We start from the raw sequence: 10,427 nt of genomic DNA on the forward strand, positions 1-10,427 counted from the left end.
GCAGATTGAAAAACAAAATGTATTCTGGCTTCATTTAAAGGAAGTTTTGAGGCCAGTTCATGGGCAAGGACTTGGCTGTAGTATCCTTGTGGGCGGAGCACTTGAAAGGGGATCTAGCACTGGCTAGCACCAGATTCCAGGGCTCTTACACAAAAGCCTTTGTGTTATTTTTTCCTCCCTCTGCCCAGCTCTTCTCCCATGACTATTAATAGTGCCTCTCTGCTATAATGCACTTATCATTGCCTCCTATTTTTAAAATGCTGGATCTTGTATATGCCAAAGAACAAACATGCAAGCACAAAGCCACCAAAGTATTTAAAAATATTCCATGTTCCTATAATAAATTATAACACATAAGTAAACACCTGGTTCCTATAATAAATTATAACACATAAGTAAACACCTGGAGATATATATATATATATATATATATCTCCAGGTGTTTACTTATGTGTTATAATTTATATATATATATGTGTGTGTGTGTGTGTGTGTATATATATATATATATATGAAGAAAAAATTACCTACAATCTTATTCCCAGGAGTTATTTTGTTATATTTTCTCTGTATACTTGTTTTTACTTTCTGTCAACATGGTTTTCTCTAAGCTTTTGTTCTGCCACTTATATAGCCTATTTATAGATCTTAAGCTGTACCAATATTTTCCACCTAAGTGAGGCTTAAATAAGGCTTAAATTCCACCTAAATAAGCCTAAGAGAGGCTTATTCTTTCTATAGAGAACAGATGCTTTTATAATTTGGTACTTAACTACTTTTTCCAACTTCAAGATGGTCTCTTGGCCCTCATCATATAATCACGGAATATTTGTTCATTTCAAGGAAGCATTCGTTTAGTTTCCAATGTTAGCTATGTGAAATCTCTGGAGTCAAGCTGGCCAATCTAATCCTTACTCTTTGGATGATCTTGAGCTTTGCACCGACCTGAAGGAGGAAGAAGGAGAATAGGCTCCTCTGACCAAAATCATTCCACACTTACTCTCCACCTTCTGCTTATAGTGTGAGAACATTGTTGACATTTGTGTGAGCAGTCCTAGATCACAAATCCTTGATGTAGTATAAGTGAATGAATAAGCAACATGGACAAATTTTAATTGCAGAGTCCATTTTTTGCTAGCTTCAGAAATAAATTTTCCTTAGGAATGTCCTTGTTGTCATTGTCTTCTCCCTGATTATGGAGTTCAGCTCTTTTCAGACCAGACCTCTGTACATCTAGCTTTCTCTGTTGAATCTTGCCTCTGTCTTCCAGAGTCTGGATTACAGTCACAAAGATGCCATGCAATTCTAAGGACCCAAGATCTTCCTTGTTTGGGTGTTTCAGGTATTTGTTTGCTTCATTCTGTTTATAGAAATCATCTACTGCCACCCTCTTGTAGTCACCTTTTTTTTTTATTTTTGAGATGGAGTCTCACTCTATGGTCCAGGCTGGCTGGAGTGCAATGGCAGATCTCAGTTCACTGCATCCTCCACCTCCTGGTTCAAGCAATTCTCTTGCCTCAGCCTCCCAAGTACCTGGGGCTACAGGCATGAGCCACCACGCCTGGCTAATTTTTGTATTTTTTAGTAAAGATGGGGTTTCACCATGTTGGCCAGGCTGTTCTCAAACTCCTAACCTCAGGTGACCCATCTACCTTGGCCTCCCAAAGTGCTAGGATTACAGCTTGCTGAAGAGTAGTTATAATATGGACAGACAGCGCTAGGATTGTATTAACTATTGATAGTCCCTCTGTATCTTTAATTCCCCACACCAGTTCTTTTTGTTCAGCCATCTACTTTTGGACACACAGTTTCTCCTCCTTTCACCAAGCTAAACTGAGTGCTCAATTACAGCAACAATCTCATTTTAAATAACTTGCTCATCTTTCTCTTTCCTGTGTTTTGAAATTTTAACTTCAATAGTATACCTTACTATTTGTAAGTCACCTGCAATCTCCCCCCTTTTTTGGAAGCAGATAAGGTATAAATCATAGAGAGATCATATAAATTGTCCCATCCCTGTAAATCTCTCACATAGTCTTTTCTTATCCATATTTTCTGTATCTCCAGCTCAGTTGTCCCTTTTATTTTGTTTCTTTAATTTTATTACTTACTTGTTAATTTACTTGTGAACATCTGGTTTTTCACTAGACATTCACAAGATGCTTTTTGTCTGCAGTTAAATACTGGTGGGATGGGCATAAGATTTAGGATACTGTGGAGAGGTGCTTTTTAATAATGTTGATTAATGTTGAAAGAGATGACTTGAGGTTTGGTTGATATTTCTGTTTACTCAGAGCTTTTTTGATCCTATGTTTCCTTTTGTTTACCTTCTGAAACTCCACTCATTGTTTGATATGAGTAGAATTCTGTGTGTATAAGCAGAGAGAAGAAAGTTCTTCTTCACTAAGTTTATGGTCAATCTAAGTAAGCAATGAGTTTAAAAATGACTTTAGAGATAAAATTTATCTGGAGGTTTAGAAAGTGCATTGAAATTGAATTTGTTTCTTAGCTGGCAGCTGATTTCAAAACTACAGTGTCCTTTGAGCAGTCTTAATCAATGTTATAGGATTATTTTAATGGACCCTTCATCCTCCATTTTGGCATGACTTTAAGACATTAATAATGAATGATTGCTGTACTTGGTGGTCAGATATGTTATTTTGATCTATTTTTATTTCCCAGAGGGGCCTCTGGAAAAGGGCAATGAGGGTAGATTTAAAACTGCATTATTGGAATTTGATGACTTTAGTCTTGTTTTGTATGGCTAGGGCTTGCTGAAGAGTAGTTATAATATGAACAGTCAGTTAAGCATGGAGCAGGCAAAATACCAAACTAGATTTTCATAACTCAGACATAAGCTGGATTCTGTGTTTTAATTTAGGCTCCAATGCTCAGCAATAAATTTTCCAGAAAATGTTCTAGATAGAAAATCTATCAGTACAGTTATTCCCAAATCTATCAGTATTTGGGAATAAACATAAGTTTATATAAATCAATTAGCAAAAATTATATGTTGCAGTAATCTCTAAGGAATTGTGAAGGGCTTAAATTTTAGTCATGCAAAGAGTATTCCCAAGGGAATGCTAAGTTCTCAGATGCCTTTACTCCCCCAGTAATTACTCAAAGGTTGAAAGTGGAAGATTCTGCATCTTAGGGTGTTGGAGGTAAACAACATCTTGCTTTGTCAAGTGATGGAATCTGTCCATAGAACCATCTCCTGCCTTGTGCGTTTATGTGAAAATGTAGAAGAGGGTTGGTAATCTATTCTGCTATACTCTGGGGCAAAGCAATCACTCAAATTAAAAGGGAGATGGAATGGGTAAGGTTTACATTCCCACTCTTATTTCAGATTAATAAGTGTATTTTCCTCACCTATGTCTTTATTTCAATCTGGCTAACTTAAAAAAAAAATCAGAGCAAACACAGTTAATAATCCTAGTAGCTGGAATTAATGATGCATTATTTAACTGTATACCTGGCTAATAGTAGCTAGCCACCTGACACAGAGCACTAAAAGAATGAGGATGACTGTGAAGTGAGAGGCCCCTGCTTGTACCAAAAGAATGCTGAGAATCTAAGGATCCTGTCGCTTTGACACCGGTCTTTTTCAGTTGCCTACTTTGATATAACACTTTATATCCTTCTCGTGCATAGGCTGACATGCATTCCTTAACTGTGGTTTTGCCATGCAACTGACTTGTTTTTTAACTTTTTATTTTCTTTTTTTATTTCTCACAAAAGAAATAAATCTCTAGTGGAGAAAATTTTAAACATATAGATAACAGTACAATAAAAATCATTTGTAATGCTGCCACCTAGAGAAAATACTATGAACAACTTTGAAATATTTTTTCCTTCAGTGTGCATAGCTTTACTTTTTTCTGTATAGAACTCTTTTATAACTTACTTTTTCTAAGGTAACAATATGCCTTGAGCATCTTCTGATGCCATTAAATATATTTTACAATATAATTTTTAGCATCTCTATATTGTTTTCCTTATGTGAAATACGTCATGTTAAACTCATCTTCTTTCTTCTTATGCTTTATTTTCAAATAAACAAGTATTTGATGGCATTTCAGTAGGTAAATTAATTATTGCCTTAGAAAAGAATCCTATGAATAAATTTGTTAGGTCAATGGGAGGTAATGGGAGCTTTCTAAAGGTTAACTGACAGCTTGCATTCCCTGCATTCCTGTCTACCCTACATGAAAGAACAATACTGGCTTCAGAATCTGGATTTATTGTTGTCTAATTTTCAGAGTCCTAACCAAAGGACTTTGATCCTGTGAGGCTTCATTTCCTTTTCTGGACTCTCAGATGTGAGACCTAAAAACTTGTGTCTGTAATGTTAGCTTCCAACAGACATATTGTAGGTGTTTAAATACAAATCAGGAGTCAAGCCAGTTGCTGTGGATATTTATTTATGTGGGGGAGGAAGGCATAGAAACACATCCTTAGAAGCTGTGCCATGATCTAAATATATAAAAAATACATCTAAGAGAGCTGCCCAAGGTCATACAATGAGTCAGCAATGAAATCCCAAGTAGAACTTTCATTTCTTTCACTTCAGTATAAAAGTACTAATGAATAGGAAGAGAAAGCATTTGTAAATTCACCTGTAAGGTCCTTTATACCTTGAAATGCTCCAAAATTTCAAGAGAGTTGCTAGAAATTTCCATTAGATAAAACAAATCTAAATTGCTAATGGAGATTGATAGATTATTTGGAAGGTAAAATCTTGAATGACTGTAATGAAGAAAGAGCAGCAGGTAGTATAGGGAGATGAAAATGAGCCTCAAAGGATTCTGTGTGTTCCTGTTGCCTGGGAAGGGAATAAGTAGGAGGGTGGAGGAGTAATGGCCTGAACCCAGCATAGCAACTAAGGAAAACACATCCAAAAGGGCCCCTCAGAACATTAATCCTGGAGTGAAAGTGGGGATCTTAACTTTCATTCTGAATGAACCGTAGACCTTTCCTCCTCAGCTTGGTGGTATGGATCTGCACTCTTATTTCAGAGCCTGTGGCAGGGTGACCTGCAGGAGTCCTAGAGTGTATTAGTCTGTTCTCATGCTGCTAATAAAGATATACCTGGGACTGGGTAATTTATAAAGCAAAGAGGTTTTATGGACTCAGTTCCACGTGGCTAGGGAGGCCTCGTAAACATGGCAGAAGGCAAAGGAGAAACAAAGATAAGTTGTGCATGGTGGCAGGCAAGAGAGCTTGTGCAGGAGAACTTCCATTTATAAAACCAACAGATCGAATTAGACTTATTCACTACCAGGAGAATGGTACGGGGGAAATTGCCCTCATTATTCAGTTATCTCCGCCTGGCCCCACCCTTGACACATGGGGATTATTACAATTCAAGATGAACTTTGGGTGGGGAAACAGCCAAACCATATCAGAGAGATAACTTTCAATGTCTTCAGGATTGGAATTCAAGTCTTCTGATTCCCACTTAGTATTCGTTCTACTACTGGGAAGAAATAATAGAAATTTAACAAGGTTTTTCAGAGATATACAAAAACTTCTAAGTAACTAAAGCTTGGACTGAATTATGGGTAGAGTACACAAAATAACAGAGAAAGAAAACAAAAGAAAATCTTTGAGCTTAAGAGTAGAGTTCACCCATCTAGCACTGCCTTTATAGATGAGGAAACTGAGGCTCGGCAATCTATGGGGACGCAGATAACCGATACACACAGGGGCCAAAAATTCAGACTCTTTGATGCCTAGCATGGTGCAAAGTGATCTGGATACATTTTTTGTTTCATTTATTCTTTTCACAATCATCTTCAAGCTTTTGTTTCATGGTTTGTGAATTCAGTGTTGGTAACATCAGCATATATTTAGACTATTTGTGTGCTCACTTTGGCAGCACATGTACTAAAATTGGAATGATACAGGGAAGATTAGCATGGCCTCTGTGCAAAGATGACAAGCAAATTTGTGAAGTGTTCTGTGTTTTTTTTTTTAAAGACTCTATTTGCATGTGGTACTATACTCTATAAGGCAAAATAGACAAAGTACTTGACCTATAAGAATTTCCTAAGGCAGAGAGACATAGTAAAGATGGAAATGACCTATAGACCACTGAACAAACAAAGCAAATATGTAAATTGTACAACTTTTGCCATGTGAGATGGCGAATGAAGAGATGTTCACAGACTGTTGCTTGAAGAGAAGACCCATCTTCATAACCCTGTGACCTATAGCAATTATATTGGAAAGAAAAAAGAAAGAGTGCTTTACCTGGCATACCTAGCATTAGAGTGCAGTTTCTTTGGTATGTTGTTGATCACGACTTTCAGTGATTTTTGTCCTTTTGCATATTCTGTGATGATCTGCAAAGGCTGGAAAGGTTTGCTGAGGCAGAAATCCTCTCAGGGTATGCCTTCTAAAACTAAAGGACTTTTCCCCCTTTGGAGGAGAACTAATGATCACATGTTCTTTGTCATATTTTTATTGAGCCTTTTTTTCCTTCTGGATGGACCTTGAAGATGCTAAAGGAACTTATAAAATTCCCAACTTTCTAAACAGTATAATATGAACCGTGGTGAACAGTGAGACTAGGATATAAGTTCTTTGCTCTCAAAGACCAGTTAAAGACAAATCAGAGGTGAACCTGCTGTCTTCTGTGGTGATAAAAGGCACCCTAATCAGTTATCTTATAAATACTTGTCCTAGTCTATTGCTTCAGGACCAGCACTAGTAGTATTAAGATAGTTTTGTTATTCTGAAGCTATCATATATGTAATGAGAAATAAAACAAAAAGTAAGTATGGGATCTTCTAATTCCATCATCACAAATTTTTGGGGTAGAAGAAAGGAAATATAGATGTACTATAGAAGATATTAGGTAAAAACCCTATAGTTCTGAATTTGAAATTCGATGTATCAGTTAAGAACTCATAGGTTTTTATTTTAAAATATACATTTTTTCTAGCTCTATTAATTAAAAAAGCCTAGAAACAGTGACCAATTCAGTAGTAATGAACTGAATTCATTACTACCAATTCAGTAGTAATGAACAGCACTATTGCCTTGATAGTGGTCTGGAAAAACTTTTCCCATTAAAGGAAACCAAGGCTTTTTAGAAAAATATTTCATTTTACATCACATACAAGAAAAGCAAAGAAGCTATCAAAGACTACCATTATAGAATACTCAACTGGAAGCTAGACTGAAGGAGATCCCACTGTCCAACGATGGACAATTTGAGCCCCAGTAAGGTCAAGAACTACAATGAATCAAACTGGATCAAAAATGTTTAAATCCATAAGTATGCAGTGACATCAAGTAAGGCAGCCAGTTGCTTACCTTCTGAGTATGACAGGACCAATTCATTTCCTCAAAAACTAGGTAAAGAGAATGAAAGAATCAAACATTTATCTTAACTTTCATTTATGAATTGTACCTCTGTGATCAAACAGTTGATAAAGGGAAGCATCTTCTATTGAAATTATTCTAGCTAATAAATAAAAACAAAATGACAGAATATCATTATGCTAAAACTCCCAGTACATTGATAGATCTAGGCACCACTGACCATCAACTACCAAAATAGTTGATATCACCAACTATCAAAAAAAGAGCAAAAATCAAAGTTAAATGCCTCTCTTTTTTTGACACAGGGTTTGGTTCTGTCGTTCAGGATAGAGTGCAGTGGTGTTAGTTCACTGCAACCTCCGCTTCCCAGGGTCAAGCCATCCTCCTACCTCAGCTTCCTGAGTAGTTAAGACCACAGGCACATACCACCACGTATGGCTAATTTTTGCATTTTCTGTAGAGACCGGGTGTCACTTTGTTGCCCAAACTGGTCTCAAACTCCTGAGCCAGGCGATCTGCTGGCCTCGGCCTCCCAAAGTGCTGGGATTACAGGTGTGAACCACCATGCCTAGCCATGAAGTTAAATACCCTTCTTGATTTAAAAAAAAAAAATACTGTGATCCAGTTTTGTCAAATAAATTGAAGCTCAGATGAATAAGGCCTCAGGATCCAGATGCTAGTTTGTAGGAAGTAAAGAAGACAGAAGAACCACTAGGCTGGACTGCTTCGTATGGCTTCAATCAACAAATCCAAATTGTGAAAAACTCTGCAGGTGTGGTGCCCCAAGTTCTTCAACAGATAAATTGTATGAAAAAGAAATACAGATAGAAAAGGAGATTAGAAGAGACTTAAGCTGGGTTTGGTAACACATGCCTATAATCCATCTACTGGGAAGGCTAAGGTGGGCAGATCATTTGAGACTAGCCTAGGCAAAACAGTGAGAACCTGTTTAAAAAAAAAATGGAGAAGAGACTTAAAAGACATATCAAGATAAAAACTGGGCAAAAGTAAATTATTATATTCAGGCACTCTTGTGAGGGAATGATTGCTGTGGAAATTAGGAAGTGGTCACTTTTGGAGGGATGGAGCCTCTGTGATGGAAAGGGGACAGATGGAAGCACTTCTGGGGTGGAGGTGGCTGGCAAAGTTCTAAATTTTGACCTGGATGGTTGTTATAAGAGTGTTTTCCTAATAATAATTTGCTAAACCATATACATAAATATATAGTATATATGTAAGCAATACATTTACATATATGTATATATCACATATATATATTAAATATACCTGTGTGTGTGTGAGTCATCTGTTACATTTGATAATAAAGTGTATATATATATATATATATATATATATATATACAAAGCATATTAGAAAAATCCAGAAATCTGATGCTGCCCTAGAGATTATTACAGCACTGTCAGTACTGGGTAAATAAAGTTATGGAACGTTGTTTTCTAGTGCACAAATAATGGAAATTCTACTGTAGATATATCAGTGGTGGGCTAACTTTCAAGTGCTGGGAGGTTTTGTTTTTACGGTGCATAGCAGCAGGCTTGCACGTAGTTCCTATTTCAGTGTCAGTCAGCCTAGACAGATGACCCATTTCTGGCTCTTTGTTTTTCATTGTGTGGTGCATAGAACAGAGAGTACCAGCATGATGGCTACCACATGCTTAAGAAAATGCAGGGTCTTTGGCCCTAGCTGTCTTCAAAAGGAGTAGCCCAGGAATATGCATAGTTAACAAGCACACTGCAAGGTAAGAATCACCACTACCTTCTCTGTTAATTTCTACCTGAAACATTGCTAAAGAAAATCAGTTCTATGAAAATGTCTTGGGAAAGGTATAGATAATCTGAACAATTTCCGGAAGAGCTATTGAGAGTCAAGACTGTCGCCATTATTTTTTTATTGAATGAACTCAGATTTTGAATCTGTATTTAATTGTGTCATATAGAATACTGAATACAAGTATGACTAAGCAGTAACTTGCTTAGAAAAACAATTTCTTCAATGTACAATAGCACTGGTCAATTTTCCCCTAAATGTTTTGCTTAGGGTTTATTCCCCCTCAAATAAGCCAGAGCCTGAAATTAGGTGTTTAAAATAATAGCTCAATCAGTAAGTCCTCTGAAGTTTTTTAATAATCATTTTAAGCAAAAGTTTTCAAATCATTGAAAGAAAAACAATCTATATTTGTATATGGCCAGGCATATCCTGACAGAACTTCTAATTGGTCCTTTATCAGTTGAAGGCAGAGGAGACTTTCAGAGATATGAAGTCAGAACTATGAAGGCTTCCAAGACTGTATTCTGCATCTTTATCCGCCTCCTTCTGTCATCTCTCCCATGCTTCCAAATCTGGTTGCTTTTTCAGATCGTCTCCTAATCAAAGCAGAAGGTGACCCAGTGTTATTGACTGCTGATATTACCTGCTGACTAAGTGCCACTTAGTATGAATGTACTTCAGAAAGAAAGTTAAGCTACTTTTTGCTTTTTAGGGGTTTATCTCTAATTTGTAAAATACAATATTTTATCCAATTGAATTCAATTCCACAAACATCTTTTGCCTTTGTTTGGCAGTGTCCTAATAATGTGGCTTTATAGATAACAAAGATAAATAAGACACATTTAACAAACATGGCATTATAGATAACAAAGATAAATAAGACACATTTTCTGTTTCTAGAAAGATACCATCTAGTTAGGGAGATGGGTAACAGGTAATAATAATAGCAAATCATTTCCACATAAATTAGCTCATTTTAGTCATCACACTTGTAATTTTAGCACTAAAAAAGATAACTACTGTTTATAGAGTTCTTCGAACTTTGGAGAGAAGTTCTGTGATGATCATAAAAAGTCTCAGCATCATTCCCATTGCTCTCCATTATAGTCATTCTTTTTTATTATTATTTTTAAATTTGAGACATGGCCTCACTCTGTTGCACAGGCTAGAGTACAGTGGTGTGATCACAGCTCACTATAGCCTTAACTTCCTGGGCTCAAGTGGTCCTCCCACCTCAGTCTCCAAAGTAGCTGAGACTGTAGGCTCATACCACCAGGCCTGGATAACTTTTTTTTTTTTTTTTTTTT

At 36.5% G+C, this 10,427-nt stretch overlaps 1 non-coding gene across 1 annotated transcript; it reads left to right on the plus strand.

Moving 5' to 3' along the window:
* The first annotated feature begins 5,865 nt into the window (after nt 1-5,865).
* LOC119470920 lies at nt 5,866-5,972 on the plus strand. Its single transcript, XR_005199897.1, has one exon. It is a non-coding gene; the product is annotated as a U6 spliceosomal RNA (small nuclear RNA).
* Nucleotides 5,973-10,427: the final 4,455 nt, after the last annotated feature.

Source organism: Cebus imitator, unplaced genomic scaffold (genome assembly GCF_001604975.1).
Source record: "Cebus imitator isolate Cc_AM_T3 unplaced genomic scaffold, Cebus_imitator-1.0 Scaffold44, whole genome shotgun sequence".
NCBI lineage: Eukaryota > Metazoa > Chordata > Mammalia > Primates > Cebidae > Cebus > Cebus imitator.